The 21,813-nt window shown below is 47.6% G+C and overlaps 1 pseudogene; it reads left to right on the top strand.

Moving 5' to 3' along the window:
* Nucleotides 1-17: 17 nt before the first annotated feature.
* LOC144247025 (E3 ubiquitin-protein ligase PHF7-like) lies at nucleotides 18-21,567 on the top strand (annotated as a pseudogene).
* The last annotated feature ends 246 nt before the right edge of the window (nucleotides 21,568-21,813 follow it).

Below are 21,813 nucleotides of genomic sequence, written 5' to 3'. Positions count from 1 at the left end.
ACCCTGGGACAAAGAGGATGTACAGGACCCTGCCCTCAGATGACCATTTGGGACCTTTGTCCGAGAACAACACATCTCAGGAGTCGAGCGCGTTCACGTTTTCCTTCTTTGGAGACACAGAGAAGCTGGGCATCAAAGAAGGTAACAGCAGGACCCTTCTCACAGTGCCATTTCTAATGAAGAGCTTCTGGCAGGCACTGTAGAGCATTGTGGTGTAAAGAAGGTCAGGACGCAGGAGATTTTCCACAGCAGAAGACAGTAAGTAGGCAGAAGCATTTTGATCTTCATTTCTGCTTGCCAAGGCTGTGGTACATGAATGAGAGGTAACTCATGCTTGCATCTGAGGAATTCTGAAAGGCATGCTTTGAGAAGGCATTGGGGATTTTGCTGAGTGGTGAAAAACCTTGTTGTCATGCCCTGAAACTTGCAAACAGGGAGAAAGATGGCACACCGGTCATATCAAGTTTCAGAGAACCCAACAAGATTTTAAAGGAAATGTGTGTTAATGGAGAGGGAGGAGCAAGATCCTGGAGTTGACCGCAAGATCCACGAACATTCTCTTTGCTACTGAATTCTCTTCTTGGACCTATAGAAGAAGGAAACTGAACTACACATGATGGTTGGTATGTTCCAACCGTAGATAAAATGAGGCCTTATAAAAGAGAATGAAACAACATTAAATCAAGTCACAGTCCTGTAGGAGAGAAAATAAACCGTGTGAAGTTATCCAAAATATTTAAAAAAAAACAAAGCAACAACACAAAGCAACAAGCCCCACACAATTGTGCTGAATTCAGAAGGTATCCGGTGTCTTCTGATTGCAACAATAAAATGTTTAAGAATACAGCAGAGATCCCGAGAACAGAGAGGAAAATCCTGGAGCAGAGATGTAGCTCAGAAAATCTGGCAGAAGCAGATTCTGTCCTTCCTACATCTGTCTTCTCCACTGTAAGTATTTGTCTTGAAAGGAGGAATTCTTCCTGACAAGTGGAGGAATAATCTGGATGTGGCTTTGTTTCTTTTTCGGTGCTGTTATTGCAGAGTCTTGCAGACTCAGAACAATAAAGCCGGTAAAAGCCGCATGGCAAGAGGATTCACGTTTCCAAGACGGCAGCTCTGAGGGTGATGATGAGCCTGAGACGTGAGACACTGAAACGGACCAAGAAATGCAAGTTCCGTTTCTATTTGCTGTCTACTTGGCTGTAGTAGTTGGATGCTGTGGGAATATTAATAGCAGCACTCAGGGAATGGGAAACTGAGATTGCACACCTCTGAGCAGTGAAAGTCATCTTGGAAAACCATTTGTGCTGCCCAGAGTCAAAACTCCCAGCAGCCCATGTGATGTGAAGTTGAATATGAAAAGAGAGACATTGAGCACAAGAAATTAACGGGCTCATTTTGGTTTGACCAACTCCAAACTGAGTTTGGTCAGAAACCAAAGACACAGTCAGTTTGCTGTTAAGAAGTTTATTTTTTTTTCTAGAAGGCTCTATTTGGTTACTAGGGAATAAAGCTTTTCACTCTATACCATTTCTCTGAAGCACTGCAGTTTTAACTTGTGTTCATGGAATTTGATAGTACAATTTTGGATGCTAAAATCCCTTTGTACTTGTCTAGGTTTGTTTCTTTACCACGCACAGAAAGTGCTAGAGTTGTCTTCTTCTTTGAAGATGATGAATGCCTAAGAGGTACGACAGAATTTCTTCACCCCCTTTTGTATTTTTTTAAACTCTTCATGGAATTCTGTGAGGAGGAAAAAATGCTGCCTGCCTAGGAATGTTTCCTAGTCAAATTTTGGCATCCTTACTTGTGCTCAAAATTATGGCAGAATCCCGTGAGAAAGTCCTGGTAAAATAAAGGCCAAGCAGATTTCTGGCTTTCTTCTCTTTCAGGTAATTGCCTAATAGGAATCTGGACTTTCAGAGCTTACCAAAACATTAGTCCCTTGACAGTTTACCTAGACATTTTGGATCCTTTCAGGTATTTTTATCACCTTTAACTTTTTCCTGTCTTTCTGGAGTTACCATTAGGAATTCTGTGTTCTTGTCACCCACATAGGTCCCTGTCGTGCTTTGTCCTAATGAATCTGGGAGTTTCTCTTCTGAATCCTGGGGATTTTCTATTTAGAAACAAAGAAAACAACAACCAAAGGAAACATATGGAGTCCCGTCCCCAAAAATTGCAGAGGCCAGCAAAACAATTGCTTGTTATATGTTTTGTAAAATAGTCTTAAGACACGCTTAAATGGTGTGCATTTCTCAAGACTGATTCGATAACGCTGCAGAAATGTATTGCTGTGTTCATACAGTTCGTGCCCAGCACTCTTCCAACCTGTCTGATTTGCAGGGGGTCTTAAAGTGGAGAGCTCAGTCCTAAGCAGGCCCCAGTTCTGGGGGAAGATGTGTGATCCTGGTGCTGAGCTTCTAATGTAACAGTGGCTATTTCACTGCAATTTAGACTGCAGCATGCTGAGGAAAACTGCTGCTGCCTTTCATTGTCCCGCAGACAACAGGCTGCTGGAGGGAACATTTCTGTTGGGAGACAGCGTCTGGTGGGGGGCAAGAGAACAGGAAGGATGTGAAGAATTGACTCCTGACTTTATTGCTGAGTTGCCCATGATGGTTAGAAGCAGCAGCACAATCGAAAATGTTTAAGCCTATTAATTGGTTCTTTTTTTTGCACAGAGGGCCCAAAGTTATTTTGTAGATCAGTAGAGTTCAGTGAAGAAAAAGGGTTGGGAAGACCAATGTAGATTATTGCTTGAGGTGAGTATGTAACATCTGTTCCCTGGGAACTGTAGGTGAAAGCTGAGCAAGGGGAGGGAATGTAGGTATGAATGGGCATGCAGAATTAATTCAGGACCTGGAGAAGAGCCTGCAACTTTGCAACTCCCCAGGAACAAAAGTGTTTTAGTGTACCGGTGTGTATAACATCATGTTGTGTTGTCCAGGCAGGTAAACCACTACATCTTAGCAGGTTACAGGAGCAGCTAATTAACTGTACGTAAAGGATATATTTAAGAGAAGGAGTGAATTTAGAGACTTCGCCTAATAGTGGATTCAGAAAATTCTCTGAAGAATTTGTTAGATTTTGATTATTTCCCAGAAAGCCAAAGGAAGCTTAAGGATACGAAATAGAAAGTGTAAGGAAAGCAATAAACTCTTTACTGAATAGAAATGTGCCACGTTTGTTCCTTGAAGAAGTGGTCAAACAATGTTACTACCAAAATCCTTTCAAAGATCTAAGAGGAAAAAAAATTGGCAAATCCTGTTCGGCAGTGTTTCAAAGCTGGGGCTGATGGTCTTGGGTGCTGGGGAGCCACGGGAAGGCTCCAGTCCTGACTGTCCAGCCAGGCCGGGGCCATTGAGCTCCGGCTCATCCCCGGCGGCTCTAAAGGCAAGCAGGAATGTCAAAGGCGCCCCAGAGCCGGGCCAGGGCACACCTGGGCACTGGCCCCGGCTCTCCAGGAGCAGACGGGCTCTGCCAAGCCCGACCTGGGCACTGCCCCCAGCCCAGGGACACGCGGCTGCTTTGCCCAGAGCCGTGCCCATAGCAGCAGAGCTGTCACACCCCAGCTGGCTGTGGTGGGTGTGAGGCTCCAGCAGTGCCCGTGGGTGGGCTGGGCAGAGAATCAGCAGCAGCACAGGAGCTGGTGGCAGCGCTTGGGGAAGCACAGGGGTCAGCCTCTGCACGGCGACACAGCATGCACACTGCAGGGCACAGAGCCAATGGCAGCGGGCATGAGCACCTCTGCGGGGCTCTTTGGCTGCAGCAGCATCGGCCCCAAGGGCTGCTCTGTCCCTGCCTGCCTGCCTGGCTGATGGGCAGGGCTGGAGGCCTTGGAGAGCAGGGGCCATTGTGGGCACGGGTGTCCCAAGAGCTGCCCCCTGGCCCAGCTGGGCCCCACTTGGGGAGGAAGGAGGCTCCCAGCCGCGGCATGGCTGAGCAGCTCCTGCCTCCCCCTGCCTCTGCTCTGGGCCCCACACAACGCCTGCCACAGGAGCCCCTGGGCCCGGCTCTGGGAGGGCGGCTTTGCCCTCACCTGCCTCCCTGGCACCAGGGCCCTCCTGCTTGCTGTCGCACATGGCAGCCGTCAGGGCTGAGTCCCTGTCCAGAAAGGTCACAGTCTCCTCCAGGTGCTGGTTCTCTCTCTGTCTGGGAGACAGAAGAGTGTGGGGAGTTTGCAGAACAGGCCCAGAGCCACAAGGGCACTACTCCCTGCTGAGCCCTGCTCCTGTCCGCCTTCTCCTCCGGTCAGTAGCAGAGGTCTTCATCATACATTCATTGGATGTGATCCGAACCAAAGAGTAAGTTCAATTTCCGGAAGAGTAATATCAGGTACTTCACTTCTCTAAGTTTAATTTATAGCAGAAATTAAATATATATCGTTATTTCATGGTTTTACACTATACATAGAGCTTCCACTTTAATATTTGTGGAAAGCCAATAAGCCAATATTATAATATGTTTGTCTAACAGATGGCTAAAGGATCAGCATGAATTTGCAGAATTACTTCTTTTATTAAGTGCTTACTACAGAACAGTGATAGAATGGAAGATTTCTTTTACTGACTCATGGCTAAGTACTCAGCTTCCTTTATGTGGAGAATTTGAGGGATAGCTGTACCAAATCCAATCCCATTATTAAATTCATGGCACTAGACAAAGGAATACCTGACTGCTTTTTAAGAGTTGAACATACTTGCAAAATAATGATGGCAAACCCTTCTAATGTCAAAACACTGAGTAGGTCACTGTCATGTTTCCTCTGATATAGTTGAGATTAATGTGCAGATTAAGATTCAGTATGTTTTCTTTAGTCTTCCCTTTTATGCCCTTTATCTTTTGGCACACCATTTTCCTTTCAACTCTATGGCTTCCCTCTGGTGTTTTAAATCAGGTGTAATATTTTGCTATTTCGTGGTGCCACTCCCTCGATCTACTGAAGAGGGCCAAGCAATGCCGGTCTGTCGGCAGGTCCCAGGCGTCGCTCCTGCCGGCGGCCCCGGGGCAGGAGCGGCCCCGGCAGTGCCATGGCAGGGCTTCCCTCAGGTGTCGGCACTGCCAGCCCGGCTCTGCCGGGGCGCTCCGGCAGTGCCATGGCAGGGCTTCCCTCAGGTGTCGGCACTGCCAGCCCGGCTCTGCCGGGGCGCTCCGGCAGTGCCATGGCAGGGCTTCCCTCAGCTGTCGGCACGGCCAGCCCGGCTCTGCCGGGGCGCTCCGGCAGTGCCATGGCAGGGCTTCCCTCAGGTGTCGGCACTGCCAGCGCGGCTCTGCCGGGGCGCTCCGGCAGTGCCACGGCGCACTGGCCATGTAGCCTCGGCCTGCAGCAAGATCTGCGGGCCGGGACCCCGCAGGTCCCATTCCTGATGAAGAAAGGATGTCCTGTAATGCTTGAGCTTTGCACACTTTCATACCCGATCAACAAGAAGAGACATTTAACGTGTGCCGCACATGGCAGCCTGCAAGCTCGGAGTGATGGTCAGGTGTTAGAAAAGCAAAGTACTTGTTGCTAGAATGGTCTTTGAAGACTCAGGGCTGGGCACGTTTCACTGATCTCAAACCTAGAGGGAAGCTGACAAAGCTGGGGAAGAAGGACGCCCACTGATTGTGGACAGAAAGGATGCACAATTTAGGGGCCATAAGGACATCTGTTAGAACTGCCAAGATAAGGAAAACACTCCTAAAGTCAACTCAGCAAACATGCTGAAATCAGCTCCAGCTGGGTAAAAAAGTGTGCTGTTTGCAGGCAACAGGACTTTGGCACCCAAATTACCCTGGGCCTGGTCGTGGGATGGTTCCGGTCGCCAGAACACACAAAAAGATGTCTCAGCGCAAGTGCTGGGCATTGTGCTTCAAGAACCCAGATGAAAAATCTGGCGAGGCTGTGCTGGATTCTCGTGTGGTATCTACCCCTTCTCTCTTCTTCTTCTCAACATATATTGTAAGCCTGACTAAAAAACCCTAGTTCGAGCCATGCTCACTGCCTTATTCTCAAAACTTGCAGCTGACTTAGAGGTTTAGTACCTTACAGAGCGGGTTTGAGGCCCTGCAGCTGGAGGGACAGACAAGTGATGAAGTGGGCAAGAGTCCTTCTGGAACAGAGGGGGCACCTAGGGTAAGACAGCCAACACCATGTGTTGTGGCCACCTCTGTTCCGAAGGAAGGCAGGGTCCTTGCAGGCCCTTCCAAAAGCGTCTCAAGGGAAGCTTTCCATCTCACCTGCCCTGTTTCCTTGACTTTATCTGAATCTTTCTCTCAAAGAAAGACAGTGTGAAATGCAAAGTTGTGTTTTGTGTCAGGTAAATAAATGTAACCTCTGTAATTGTAATTGAGAAATGTGTGGAACACAGCCATGGGACAGTTATAAAGATGAGTTCTAATAAACAACTGAGAAAAGCATGGAAAAAGACTTGTGAACCAATCTTTTGCTTGCAAATAACAATGATAAGTCTGTGGGATTCCTTAGAATCAGAGGGTTTTGGGCACGTTGCAAAAGGCAGGCCTCAGAGACACCAGGATGGTGATTAGAGCTACACAGTAGCTATAAGATTTGTCAGCAGAAAAATTATACAAGAAGTAGAAAGAAAGAACAAATAGAACAATAGTCTGTGTATTAACGCTTGGGTAGAATAACTTCCTAAGTTGCAGAAAATTATATCTGGTGAGATATTAGGAAAGTCTAGGCTTGATAATGGAGCTCTGTGCATTGTATCTTGAGGCTTACAAGCAAGTATTGTATTCAAAATAAGCAAGCATTGTTTTAACTAAAGGTACGTGTGCTTGTAGTGATTGGATAGAACTACTGTCAATATGCTTTTGCTTTGTGTGACTGGTCAAAATGTTTATAAAGTAAGTTGTAACATTAAGTTCTTGGTCTGTTGCCTGGATGTGAGCTGCTGGCATCTTCCCATTGTCATAACCATGTAATGAGACTGGTGCTAAAAAATAAACAGCTCGAGACACATACCACAGCAGCCCCGTCCCGTTCGTGACTTGTATATAGCCCCTAGCTGGTGACATAAGTCTTAAGCTGTTTTGCAATATGAACCTTTGTATTATAACTTTAGAATGTTGCTTAGTATATAAGGATTTTAGACTGTATCTTTAAAATGTGTAAGGGATTTAAACAGAAGAGGGAAGTGAACCTTTCCCAAGCTCCTGGAAAAGGAAGATGGACATCAATGTTCTTGATTAATGATTTTGAAAGGGGAAGCTGGACATCACTATCATAGATTATTGGTCTAGAAAATAGAAGCTGGATCCCACTGTCCATCCTGGGATGTACATCCTAGGATATTGAAACCTGGACTAGATCACAGTAGAGTATAGAAATTGGAAAGGAACCAGACATCACCATCATAGTTTTATGATTCTAAAGGATAGAATTGTGACGTCAAAAGGTAGAAATAGAAACTCCTGGAAGCACACGTAAAAAATGGGAAATAGAAACTGCTGGAAAAAGCTTATGATTATGTATGAATATGATCAATAAATACCAGCAAGCCCAACAATCAGTGTGCAGGTGGAGGGGAAAAACCCCAACACTGTACCCAGCACTGTCTTTGCTCATACATTACCATATTAATTAATAAATTGAATTGCTACTTGATATATTGGCTGAGTCAAGCTTCTCATTTCTAACAACAGGCAGCTCAGGTGTGTTAGGAGATTACCATGAGCATTGGCAGAGGTGAATAGTCAGGAATCCCAAGGCTTGTGCAACTCTCTTCCACGGAGAATCCCTTGTTATGGATTTCCAATGAACCAGAGCTAAAATGGCAAGTCAGCAATTGGGGAGATTCACCACTGAGACAACAAAGCTGGAACATGCCTTGTTTTGAGAGGGACAATTAAGACAACAAAAGTTCAAACAGCAACTACTGGGAAGATGACGAAAAACTATTTTTTCTAAGGTATTCTAGTGTTTGTTTTCTTCTCTGTACCTTGTGAAAATTGCCTATCTCCTATTTTCTTTGTTTTCTTTTTTCCTGCCTTCAGAATGAATCTTGCATTATGGATATTTGAAGTCAGATATAAGAAAAGGTCTCTATTGTTTTCATATATTGTTTGGCAGTCATGAAAATGCAACTTTAGAGGTGAGAGGCTTTATCTTTGATACTTAGATCAGACTCAATTTTAAGCGCCCTTGCATGTCATGCTTGTTTGCAAAGATGCTAGATTGATCTTTGATGTGCATTCAACCAAGAAATAAGTGCATCAAAGCCTCTGGAGGTGGCTTCCATGGCCAGTTTCCCTGAGGTGTCGCAGCCCCAGCCCTGCTCCATGGCCAGTTTCCCTGAGGTGTTGTAGACCCAGTCCCGCTCCATGGCCATTTTCCCTGAGGTGTTGTAGACCCAGCCCCGCTCCATGGCCATTTTCCCTGAGGTGTTGTAGACCCAGCCCCGCTCCATGGCCAGTTTTCCTCAGGGCGGTCCCACCTCCCGCGTGAGCCGGTTTGTGTTGCGCAGCCCGGGCTGGATGCGGGGAGCCGGGCAGCCATTTCGAACACGGCCTTTAATACCGTCCCACTCATTCTGCCCTTTCCTGGCACCTTTTGACAGAGCTGTGCTTATCGAGGTTTGACTCTGTGCCCAAGCTCTGCATTCCCATTAGCCAGTCCTACATGCCTGCACTGTGCCCACCCTATTTTGGGGGTAAAGCAATGTGCCTGCCTTTCAGCCATCTGTGGGGGTCCAAGGTCTGCGTGCGCACGGGATGAAGATCTGACTTGTTTGCATGGTCAGCTGTGGTTTTCTGCACCTCAGCTGGCATGTGTCAGCTGCACACCCTGCCCTCTGTCCCAGCTCTGTCACACTGGCAGTGTTTTGCGTGTCACACTAGTGCTGCACGGAGTGCCACACTGGTGGTGTGTGCCACGCTGCCGCTGTGTTGTGTGTCACGCTGGCAACGTGTGCTTAAAGACCTTGGAGTGTAAGCGGGAGCGTGTGAAGGATGGTGACAAAAGAAGGATGCCAGCCAAGAGACCGGCTGCTTCCAGACTCAAAAGCCAGCTCTCTGTTATGTAATAGTGTTTTCTTCTCCTTCTTCACCTGATGTCACTCTGCCATGTGCAATCCCCAGAGAGCTTGATGCATGAAGAACTGTGGGATTCCTTAGAATCAGAGCGTTTTGGGCACATTGCAAAAGGCAGGCCTCAGAGACACCAGGATGGTGATAAGAGCTAAGCACTAACTATAAGATTTGTCAGCAGAAAAAGTATACAAGTATAATGAAAGGACAAAGAGAATAATAGTCTGTGTATTAACGCTTGGATAGAATAACTTCCTAAGTTGCAGAAAAGTATATCTGTTGGGATATTAGGAAGGTCTAAGCTTAATAACGAAGCTCTGTGCATTGCATCTTGAGGCTTACAAGCACGTATTGTATTCAAAATAAGCAAGCATTGTTTTAACTAAAGGTACGTGTGCTTGTAGTGATTGGATAGAACTACTGTCAATATGCTTTTGCTTTGTGTGACTGGTCAAAGAGTTTATAAATTAAGTTGTAACATTAAGTTCTTGGTCTGTTGCCTGGATGTGAGCTGCTGGCATCTTCCCATTGTCACAACCCTGTAATGAGACTGATGCTAAAAAATAAACATATACCACAGCAACCCAGTCCCGTTCGTGATTTGGATGTATCCCCCAGCTGGCGATAAAGAACCTTTTGAAAACTGGCTAGGGCATCACAGCATTTTAGGAACATCCTTGAGACCCATCATGAGCCATCTCCTTGCTGAAGATAGGTGCTGTTTTTAACCAGCATTTGATTACAGCAGGTCTGTTGACATCCATTGTGTGTAATCTAAAAATAGCTTGTTCAGCTAGGGAGTGAGGACATGCTCCCTACAGTCCCAGGGAGCCTGAGGTTATGGCTTTGCTATGTTCAGAAGGCATCTCTCTGCTTAGTTTTAATCCAGCTGGACTGAGTTCAACAATACCCCAGTAGAAACAGAGTTTAGAGGGGGTTCACAAACTGAGCAAGTGTCCCAGCTTCCCAAGAGGTTTCTAAATCATGAAGCAGTCAAATCTGGCCCTAGCCTGGATGCTATATTCAGTTCACTTTGCCTTTGCGATGTGACTGAGGAGTGAGAATACTCTTCAAACCAGAGCTACAGAATTCCCTTTTATTTCTAACCTGTTTTTACATGCTCTTATTTATTATATACTTCTCAAGTATTGTTGCAATTCCCCAAAAAAGCACATCCTGTAATTTCCATGTGTAAGTGACTCCTGTGATGAAGGACTTGTGACTTGTTGGAAAGTTACTGTTTGTAATTGCAGAAGAAATCTCCTATTCACCCCAAATAAATAGAGTTTTACTGCTATTTAAGCCCGACTTTCTGCTGAACACTTCCATATTAGTGCTGGTTTTGAAGATGATACCTAAAGCTGTTAGGGTTGTTTTATTGACGGACTTGAATTAACGCAACATCCTTATTAACTCAGTCTTTTTAATTATACGTTTGGGAATTTTCTCCGTAGACATCCTTATTAACTCAGTCTTTCTAATTATACGTTGGGAATTTTCTCCGTAGCTTGGCCTGCTATTTGGGATCATTCACTTTACTTCCCCTTTATATGACCAAAGTGTATTACTGAATCCCACGGATCCTTCAGGATTTGCTCCAGCATATCAGTTGTCAGGATATTAAAGTTGATAATTTTATTAAGTGTCTGGGGTTTGTTCCAAATTCATCACTGCTTTGCATTAGAGTAGGAGCTGAAGAGGTAGGATGTTAGCTTTTCCATTTCATAACTTAAAGCAGCAGGTATTTTTGCAGCACTTTTCCCCTAGGCTAGGGCACACCTTTCCAATACAAAGAGTTACCCCTGGGACAGGTGAGACTTTTAGACACTCAGGTACACTTTTGTCTGTGTTGATTTTAATACATGGTTGCCACACAAAGGGAAAATTTTCCTTATTTAAAAAGCAAAAATAATTCATTGTAATGGTATTTTAGTTGTTAACCCAAGGCTTGTTTTCTTTGAGGAGGAACTTTAATTTCCTTTCTGCCTTCAGTTTAGTACCTTTTGAAATTGCCTCACCTTTGTTTCCCTGCTTTCCTTCTTACAGTGATGACGCACCTGAAAGGGATTTTTATTGGACAATACCCCAGCAGGGTTTGAACCATGATCTGTTGCTTTAGAAGCCAGAAGTTATAGAGGCCAAGTTTGCTAGGCTTAGCATGAAACATTTGTGGACTACAATTTTCCTCCCCCACACAGCTCAATTTGAGAGATTTTTAGGATCTCGGGCAAACTTGTTGCTGTTGTGAGCTTGAGGGGGGATGGCCATCAGGGATAGTAATTGGGGACAGCTTGCCATGCTGTGCTTCAGCCTGTTGTAAGAGGGAGCAGGGCTTACTCCGTGGGGCGGGAGCAGGCAGAGTTTGTGCAGCAACAGCTCTCCCGGCCAATTGCAGAGATGCTCGGTGCAGTGGAAGCATTTGTGGCGCTTCCCCTGCTTTTATTTTTAATATGCTCTTCCCTCCGTCCCGCATCAGGTGATGTCCTGAAGCTTTCGCTCTGGTTTGTGCAGTAGAACTTGGTTAAACCAAACTCGTTCTGTTCAGTCATTTAGTTGTGACCTGTATGTGCCAGGAGCAGGTTCTGTATTTTGTTTCCTTTGCCTTTCTGAAATACCGTGCTGCAGTGTCAGCTCTGCAGTGCAGCTGAGCGAAACGTCTGAATTTCCATGCACACTATTTTCAAGAGGACTTAGGAGACACTGAAGAAATCTCATTGGCATTTACTGCAGTTTGCCAACATCCATTTTGATTAATGAGGCTGGAGTAGAGGGGGAGCGGAGAGCTGGAGAGCTGCATCAAATGGCACCGAGCTGCGGCTGCACAATCAGAAGCGGCTAATGCTGGTGTCAGTGAGGATGCTGGGCTTGGAGTGAGGATCCTGCAAGGCAGCCTGGCACCCTAAAGAATTGGGAAGAGGTTGAGGAGTGAATGCAAATCACAAAAACTGAGGACCAGAACACTGGTCCCACCTTCCAGGTATCTAAAAGAGCTGGAGGCACTGGATAATGCCATGATGGAACAAAGGGATCTCTAAATTTCCTCTCTATTACTGTATGTTTTGGAACAGAGGAAAAGGCAAAAAAAAAATTGTTTAAATTCAATTCTCATTTTCTAAGGAAACTGTTAATTGTTCACCCCTCCTTCCATCTCCGGCCTAACTCTCAAGTTCATTTGACAGTGTGCAGGCAGTGTCTGCTGTGATGACAGAGCCCAATATCCAGTACCAGCAGCTGAGTTCCAGGTAAGACACACGTAGTGTCTCTTCCAAGAGAGGTTCTTAAATTCAGAACCCTTTGTGCTGCTCAGTAACTTGAGCTGCTGTGTCTGACAAATGCCTGAATTTAGCTTTATGGTATTTCATACCCTACAGTCTTCTTTGCGTCTGTATTTCAAACACTGCCTTACCCAAAGCCAGAAGCAGAAGCAAGGGACTTCTTATACAATAGGGAATGCTGGACAGGACAAACGCAGATCAAGCCAATATAGCTAATGCTACATTCTCTGTTTATTCTTTATAAGATGGCAGTTTATATACACTTCAATATCGTTTACAAATTGTGAGCACACTATCATTGGTCAGCAAACATTGTTTGTCTTTGTCTTAAGGTGGCTAGAGTTCCACACTGCAGCCCTTCACCAATTCACACCCAGAAAACTCGTTAATACTGTGGTTACCTTAACATAATTTCGAACTGCGCATTGACTAATTTCTTACTGTGTCAAAGGCTTCAAAGGCCTTACCAAGGCCCATTATTTGAGGCCTAGACTGGGGGTAGCTCAACCTTCACTCGAAATATAAAGCGTGTCCTCTCTCTCTCAGAAATCCTGCAACAGGAAGCCCTGTTGCTCAGCCGCCAGGCTAGGAGGCAGGTGAGGACATTGACCTGTGGGCACACCACAGACCATGGCCCCCTAGGGGAATGAGGAGTCTCCTTTCCAAAGAATAAGCTCACTGAGAGATTGATTAGTTGTGGCATTTCCAATGTGTAACTGAAGAAAGGTAGAACCATCACTTTGTTTAGTGGTCAGCATTCCATTTGTCCTTTGGTAACCTTTTTCTCTTTAAGAATGGGGAGTATCAGTTGAAAGTCAGTCCTTTGCTCCTTTGATTTTGTAAAAATGGGTTGTGCAAATGTTGTATTTACCATTCATTCCTAGGAATAGAATATTTGTATCAAGAGAATAAAACACACATCATTTTTGGAAGGCTACAATACTTGTGTTGTCATGTCTTGAATCACCAATAATTCTAGATAAAAATAATTAATATTTCATTGTGCTCAGTGGTAAGACAGCTAGCGTTGTCTAATAATGTAAAGTGCTCGCAACTAGAAGTTCTCTACACATCTTTAAAAATCCACCCCCGAAAGAACAAAACAAACCCCAAGAAACTCTAACCCCCGAAGCCATAAGGGGCCTAATTTTGGTTTATTTCTGAGTGCACCCTAAGGACACTCCCCACTGCAAGCTGCTGAACACGGAGTTCTTTAGCAAGCCAGAGCACTCATACCCATGCTTAGATGTTCCAAGGTTTATGTGTGTGGGAGCTGTGCCCTTGGGTCAGATGCCAACAAACTGCACAGTACCTGAAAACCTAATTCAAGTGTCTGCAACCTTCTCCCTGCTGGAATCTCCCCAGGAAGGCATTTTTAATTTTTGCCACTCCTGATGCAGTACCTGTTCTACAGTAATTTTGACAAATATGTTCACTTCTACCTGACATCCAGGCTGCAAGATCCTCTTTTAGTTCCTCTGTGTCTAGTAGAGACTGTTCGCTTGGGTTTGCATGTGGCACTTTAAGTAATGGCAGAGAAAACATCACAGCTTTTTAAATTCCTTCTCTTAGTTTGGCTCTCATCCGTGCTGTTAATGCAGGTAAATGAAGTGCAGTCACGGTGGGGGGAAAGGGCATAGGAAGCAGGGAAGCCATTGATTTCAACATCTTCTTCACAAGCTTCTCACATGAAGTTGTTTCCTCTAGGAAATTCTAGTCAAAGATGTACATGTGCAGTCTCATTTTTTTCCTAGAAAAAGCTTCAATTGGAAGGAAAAAAACCCCACATCTACAGCCTTTCCAAGAGAGATGATCTAAGCAAAAGCAAAGCTGAATTTGACATGCTGTAGTTTCTCGAAGGCAGCTGTGAGGTTTGATTTTTTTTTTTTTTTTTAGGTTAAAAGCATATTTTCTGCCTTAGAGCCACATAGATTTTTATTTTATCTCCTTCTGCTTACACTCCTCTTATCATCCATGTGATTTGCAATACTTACTTTGCATAGGCAGAGTGACTGATAAATGATGATCCATTTATGTCTCAGTGGAGGTTATTGTGGATGCTTGGATGCTGCCATGTTCTTTTAATTAACTGGGAACATACCAGGTTCTGAGTATGCATGGTATGTGTTTTGTACTAACAAGAAGATGAGGGAGAGAAAAGCATAAAAACAAGTGGTGTGGTCACTGTTTTAAATTCTAAAAGAATAGTAAGTCTTGGGGTTAACTTGGCAGTTAACTTCTAATTTTCCTGATTTCAGGCTACAGCTGTTGGAGTTAGTGGGGGGAAATGTGTTGTCATATGGAATAGCTTCATTTATTTTGACAAAAAACAGTCTTTCAGTCTTCATGGTGTGAAGGTAATGGTGGGTAGTGAAAAGAACTGCCTGTTGGATTACTCAATCTGTTGGCACCTACCAAAGGTGTCAGCATTTTACACAAAGAAAAAAGATAGACAATAACTGAAACAAAAGGCTTCTAGGATTCTCTATGGTAACAAGTGCATGTCTGTTTATAAAACCTTATTTGAGTTCTGGGGGATAAAGTACTTTTTACTTAACATTTCTTTTATATTGCAGTAGTGCTTTAAACTTAATTTTAAAAACAATAGTTTTTATATAGTAAAGGAAATACAGTAAAAACAGCTTGTATTGAAGCAATATCTAAAGCTCCTAAATTTGTTCGAAATGTAATTTAACAATAAATTTCCAACCTCCCAGTCAGGAAAAGACAAACTGTATGACCACAGAGAGTGGAAAGAGCAGCTCCTCTTCCTGACAAATTCAGGGTGGGATTGCCCCTTCTGTATTTGCACTCCCAGGCTCCCTTCAAAGGTGGGATCTGCTTAAGTCCAGTCCCGTAGAGTAGAGAAAATGATTCATTCTTGAAAACTCCACTATTGCTTTGATAGTCTGTTTTAAAGGTCTGTTTTATTTTTTTCCTTCTGGTAGATAATGAATTTAAACTGTAGCAGAGAGCTCTGAAGGAATTGCTTCCTGTATCTGATTTCTGAAACTGTACAAGTCTCTGTATTTGCTCAGGTCCTGCTGATCTTCTCCACTGTGATGAATCTACACAGGACTCTTTCAAGCTTGCCATGCTGGTGTGGCAGCCTTTGCACCTTGGCAGAACCTGCCAACTGATGCTGGCAGGTAGCACTTGATCTACCTTGCACTTGAATTGACAAATACTTCAGTTTTCTTTGGTTTGGTGTTTGGTTTTGGTTGTTTATTTTTTTAATTTTAGATTTTGCAGCTTTATCATTTTACAGAACAATGACATTTAATTTTCTAGATACAAAACCAATTGTGATAAATTCACACTGAAAAATCTTTTGTCTTGGGAGAGCAGCAAAGATAAAGTGGCAAAGTATACTGAGTATACTGGCTTTAAAAAGCTTTTCTTCCTATTCTTGGAAAGCAATTGGACTTCTTTCCATCTCCCCTGAACTTCCTGTTCTTCATCAGTAACCTCCCAACAGATAATGGTTGTCCTTATATCCTTTCAAAATCTCCCCATCTCTATCATGGGCAGGAGGCTGGAATTCTTTTGTTCTGACCTCAGATAAAAAGTCTTGGGACATGACAGTGAGAAATACAGAAGGCAATTGTTAGAGGGATGATTTGGGGTCTAATAACTACACTGGGCACTGTTATTTTAAGCTTCTGAGTTGTAATAAAACAAACAACATTCAAAGGAAGAACTGTCAAATGTGGAGACAAAACTGTCCTGAGGATGAGTGTGAGGGTGGTTAATGTCTGTCTCCTCTGGGCACTTCAGCTGACCATTGAAATGTGCTTTGTGTTTATACAGTGGTATCACCATTGCTAATTTTCTTCCTTCACTGAGGATTCGGGCATGGCAATGCCCCTGTAACAAAGCAGTGCCTTCACTTTCATCCTGGTTTTCTCCAGAGAGGTCTTGAGGAAAATGTCAGTTCACCTGAAGGAGGTTTTGAATTTCTCCAGTGCAAGAGAATCCATGTGGATGCGACACTTTAGTCAGAGAAAGAGAAGCCAGATAAACTTCCCAGGGTGTTGTTCTGGGGAGTTTTGAGATGGCTGAGAGAAAGAATAAAAGTAACCTTGCAGCTGGTGTTTTGAACGGCTGTTTTCTCATCAGATGTTTAGCAAAGGGTGTCTTGTGAATTAGCCAATGGTGTGAAGGGTTGCTGTGTGGTGGTGTGACAGTTTTACAAGGATTTATAAGGGTTTGGTAATTAAGTTAGAAATTAGTTGTTAGACAGGTCTTGTTCGTATGTTCCATGTGTCCCCTATTCCTCCCTAGGAAGGTTTTTCCCCACCTCCTAGCCACAAAGTTTTCCTGCCACAGGGTTGTCAATCTCCCTCTGTACCTAAAAATACCCCTGTCAGTCCAAGTTGTACAGCCCCCTCTCCCTGTCAATCCCTGAAACCGTCCCCATTTTCTTCTAGAATGTTCGATGTCAGTCATCCCTGTTCTTGTTAGTATTGGTCCCTGGAAACCTTTCCCCTCCCTAGGTTCTCCTCATTGGCCCCTGCACTGATGTAATCCCTTCCTATTGGTTGCACTGTGTTCACCCCCCTCACGCCCACACCCTTTATAATCCCCTGTCAGACCCAAGGTAGAGAGGCATCTGTCACTGTCCCGGTTTGGGAGAATAAAAGCTCTGCAGACCTCATACAGGTGTCCGCTCCCTATTCCTTTGCTTTGGATCTTCGTAGTTTTGCTGTGCCTTTGTCACCCACGCTGAGGCAATCACTGCCACCCGGTGCTCTAAGTGACGAGCTGGGGGCAGCCACACTTGTAGTTCCCTCCAGTCACTTGAAGGGGACAAGCTAGCCGCCACAAAAGATCCCCGTGACTAGGCAAGCGAAGTACTACAGTTTTGAGATGCCTGAGAGAAAGACTAAAAACAACCTTGCAGCTGGTGTTTTGAACGGCTGTTTTCTCATCAGATGTTTAGCAAAGAGTGTCTTGTGAATTAGCCAATGGTGCGAAGGGTTGCTGATTAAATGACTAATCAGGTCCACCTGTAATAGAACGGTGTATAAAAGAATGGGTTTATAATAAACTCGGATTAACCTTCTGAAGAGACCTAGAGTCCATGTGTGGCCTCAGTTCCACTCCTGACTCAATGCACAATCTCTGTGTGACTGACCCCTGCCAGGGGCAGGAGCAGAGATTTCCCTTGGCCGGGGCTGGAGCCCTGGAGTGGCAGTGCCTGAACAGCACCTTACTGCCAACAGTACCAGCCTCGATGGCTGCCCCAGGGCGTGGCATTTGGCCCTGTTCCTGCAGGAGTCCCTGCCTGGGTTCCCTCCTGGCCAAACCTTCACACCCATCTCAGAACCTGGGCAGTTACCAAGGGGGCCGCCTCAAGTGGTTGCCAGGGACCTGAGGCCATGGCTGCCCCAATTTTGGCTGCACGATGCTGATGTCAGAGTGGCCATTGTGACCCATGCAAGCAAGGTCACAAAAGGGAAGGCTGGGCTCAGGCCGTGTGTCAGTGCGACCTGACAACAGGAGGAGAAGGCAGGGCAGGGACGCTGCTGCTCAGGGACCAGCGGAGCCCCACAGCTCGGGGCTCTGGGCCTGTGCTGCAGGCTCCCCTGCCTCTCCCTGCCCAGAATCAGCAGAGGAACAGCCAGAGCGGACTGCGGTGTTCCTCGAGGCGACGACGGGAGGAGAAGGCGGACGGGAGCAGGGCTCACGCAGGGCTCAGCAGGGACTAGTGCCCTCGTGGCTCTGGGCCTGTTCTGCAAACTCCCCACACTCTTCTGTCTCCCAGACAGAGAGAGAACCAGCACCTGGAGGAGACTGTGACCTTTCTGGAAAGGGACTCACCGCTGATGGCTGCCATGTGCGACAGCAAGCAGGAGGGCCCTGGTGCCAGGGAGCCAGGTGAGGGCAAAGCCGCCCTCCCAGAGCCGGGGCCAGGGGCTCCTGTGGCAGGCGTTGTGTGGGGCCCAGAGCAGAGGCAGGGGGAGGCAGGAGCTGCTCAGCCATGCCGCGGCTGGGAGCCTCCTTCCTCCCCAAGTGGGGCCCAGCTGGGCCAGGGGGCAGCTCTTGGGACACCCGTGCCCGCAATGGCCCCTGCTCTCCAAGGCCTCCAGCCCTGCCCATCAGCCAGGCAGGCAGGCAGGGACAGAGCAGCCCTTGGGGCCGATGCTGCTGCAGCCAAAGAGCCCCGCAGAGGTGCTCATGCCCGCTGCCATTGGCTCTGTGCCCTGCAGTGTGCATGCTGTGTCGCCGAGCAGAGGCTGATCCGGACATCTGCGGTGACAAACTGGAGAAGGGCGGACTCTGTGCCCACGTGTTCTGCCTGGTGAGTGGCTCCGGGAGCTCCATCCACCATTGCAATGGGCAGTTCCTGCCCCTCTCTTCTCATCTGTTCCTCCCCTCTGCTGCAGTTTTTTGCCACTCTACTTTTTCGTCAAGAGAACAAACATGTTGGACTCATGGGATTTCTTCCTAGAGATATCCAAATTGCAGTGCGGCGGGCAGCACAAAAGGTGAGAGTCCGACACAAGCAGGGAGATTTGTGCCTGGTGAGGTTTGCCAGAGCTTAGCCCAGACACTTGGAAGGAAAGGCCTGCCCTTCCGGCCGGCTGTGGGACAAAGTCTGGCTCCCAGCAGCTGCACAGAGGCTCTGGCACAGGAGCCCCCCTCCTCCACCAGACGGCTCTGTGGGCTGAGACCCAGCAGCGGCCACATCCTGCACCCTGCCCGGAGCGCTGGGGCTGCCTGGGGAGGCCCCGAGGCTGCTGCTGATGGGGCTGCTTGGCTCTTTCCAGCGCTGCTGCGTCTGTGGCCAGAGCGGGGCAACCATCATGTGCTGCATGGAGGACTGTGACAGATGGTTCCACCTGCCGTGTGCCAAGGAGGGCGGCTGCGTCACACAGTATATTCCAGATTACAGGTACCTCCTCCCCACTCCTGGTCACCCCTGGCGGAAGATCCAACATTTCTCACTTTGCCCATCCATTTTCCTCCAGCTCCTTCTGCCCTGAGCACTGTCCCAAGCAGAACGTGGAGGCGACTCCAGAGCCGGGCACCAATTGTCTCATCTGCATGGAGCTAGTGGAGGATAGAAAGACTTTCAGAACCCTGGTGTGCCCAGCGTGCAGAAGGGCCTGGTTCCACAGGGACTGCATCCAGGTAGGAGCCCTCCCCTCAGCCCCAGGGCAAAGCAGGTGCTCAGCAGCACCAGGGCCTTGCTCACCCTGCTTCTGTTTGCCCTGCAGGGACAGGCCATGCGTGCTGGTGCTTTATATTTTCGGTGCCCCCTGTGCAGAGAGGAGGAGGCATTCCCTGTTGAAATGATCATCCTGGGGATCCGAATCCCCTTCAGGTTGGTGTCCTTCTGCCTGCCTCACAGGACAGGAGCTGCAAGGACTGTGGACTGCCAGGACCTGCCCCAGCAGTCCTGTCCCTGCCCTGTCCTGTGAGTCTGGGCTTCAACTTCACGCACGCCTTGGAAAAGTACGGGACGAAGAGCAGGGACAACCTGTACCTCTGTGAGGGGAGGGCAGCAGAAACTCATCAGCTTTTCCTTTCTCCATCAGACTGCCAACATGGGAGGACAACGATGCCTACGCGGATCTAAGAGAGAGGCACAGCAGGTGCAATGCCAGGGATTGCCTTTACCCGGGAGGCAGGGAGGAGGCAGAGGAAGAGGGGTAAGTTGGGGAGCTGCACCTGAGGCTCTGCAGGGTAGCCGTGTCACTTCAAGGGCTCAAAGAGAAAAGAACTAGAAGAGCTTGGCCAGACAATTAATTTGTCCTCAGTGCCATAAACCCATTTGCTTCCCCAGGCCCTGGGAACTGCTCCTGTGCTCCTCCTGCGCTGCTGAGGGCACCCACAGGCGCTGCTCCGGCCTGAGAAACAGCATACAGAGCTGGGAGTGTGACAGCTGTGCTGGTCTTGAAACGGGTATGAGGCAAAGCACCCGGTGTCCCTGGGCTGGGGGCAGTGCCTAGGCTGGACCTGGCAGAGCCCGTCTGCTCCTGAAGGGCTGGGGTTCTGCTCTGGCCAGGCTTGCCTTGGGCCTGGGTGCTCTTTGACATTCCTGCTTGTCCTTACAGCCTCCAAGGATGAGCCAGAGCTCAGTAGCCCCAGCCCGACCAATCAGTCAGGACTGGAGCCTGCTCACGGCTCCACAGAATCTGAGGCCATCAGCCCCAGCTCCCATGGCCCGGTGCCATCGGGGCTGGATCCCCAGGCTTCATCTGACGAGACCAGCAGCCGCAGCAGCCACCAACGCACAGCACGGCAGCAGTCTCTGCCATCTCCCTCGCTGGACACCAGCAGCCCCAGCAGAACAAGGTCAATGTACAGCAGCACCCCTGAGCTTGAGGACAGGGGCCATTCCAGACATGCTGGGCCCGGCCGCAGGCGCACCCGCTCCCACCAGCAAGGTCAGGACCCAGATGGACCAGTCCGATCGAGGAGTAGCTGTGATGGCAGCAGAAGGACAACACCAAGGACTGAGAGTCCCAGGCAAAGAGAGACACCTTCACAGGCATCCCTCAGATGCACCCGCTCCCACCAGCAAGATTGGGCCCTAAGTCCACCTGTCCGGTCCAGGAGTCGCCGTGACAGCAGCCAGAGGACAAGACCAAGGACTGAGACGCCCAGGCAAAGGGAGACATCGCCAGGGACGTCCCGCAGACACAGCCGCTCCCACCAGCAAGGTCAGGCCCTAAGTCCATCTGTCCGGTCCAGGAGTCGCCGTGACAGCAGCCACAGGACAGCATCAAGGAGTGAGACGCCCAGGCAAAGGGAGACATCGCCAGGGACGTCCCGCAGACACAGCCGCTCCCACCAGCAAGGTCAGGCCCTAAGTCCACCTGTCCGGTCCAGGAGTCGCCGTGACAGCAGCCACAGGACAGCACCAAGGACTGAGTGGCCAAGGCAAAGGGATACTCCATCAGGGACATCCCCCAGACGCAGCCGCTCCCGCCTGCAGCGCCGGGCCTCGGATCAACCTCTCCGGTCCAGGAGTCGCCAGGACAGGAGCAGGAGGAGAGCAGCAAGCGCTGAGAGGCCCAGGCGCACGGGAACACTGTCAGAGAGTTCCCATAGGAGCAACCGCTCCCACCAGAGGCGTCGGGCCTCAACTGGGACCTCCAACAGCAGCACGTAGCCTCATCTATTCTTTCTAGTCCATCTGTTTGCTGCCAAAAGTGAAGGTGAGAACAGTCAATACAGAGACCTTGAGACTTGCAGGTCTGTGAGAAAACCGTATTAGCTCTTGACATTTCCACTGGCAGGAAAGTAGTCTTGTGCTAAATCCCTTGATTTCTGCCTTACCATGTATTAAGTGAAAAGTCACTTAAATGATGTAGCTAATGAAAAAGGACTTTTGTTCCGGCCTTTTGACTCCAAGCTGAGATGTTTCCCCACTGCTCACTCTTGTAAAGTGAACCTCTCCTTTATGGGCCTTGCATAGAGTTAGCGAGATATTCAGAGCAAGGTGGCTCCTTGGGAAGCTGTCTTTGGAAAAGATGTGCGCTGTTTTGCTATC

This window comes from Lonchura striata, chromosome 12 (assembly GCF_046129695.1).
Source record: "Lonchura striata isolate bLonStr1 chromosome 12, bLonStr1.mat, whole genome shotgun sequence".
Taxonomy (NCBI): Eukaryota; Metazoa; Chordata; class Aves; order Passeriformes; family Estrildidae; genus Lonchura; species Lonchura striata.
This window is presented reverse-complemented; position numbering and strand designations above follow the sequence as displayed.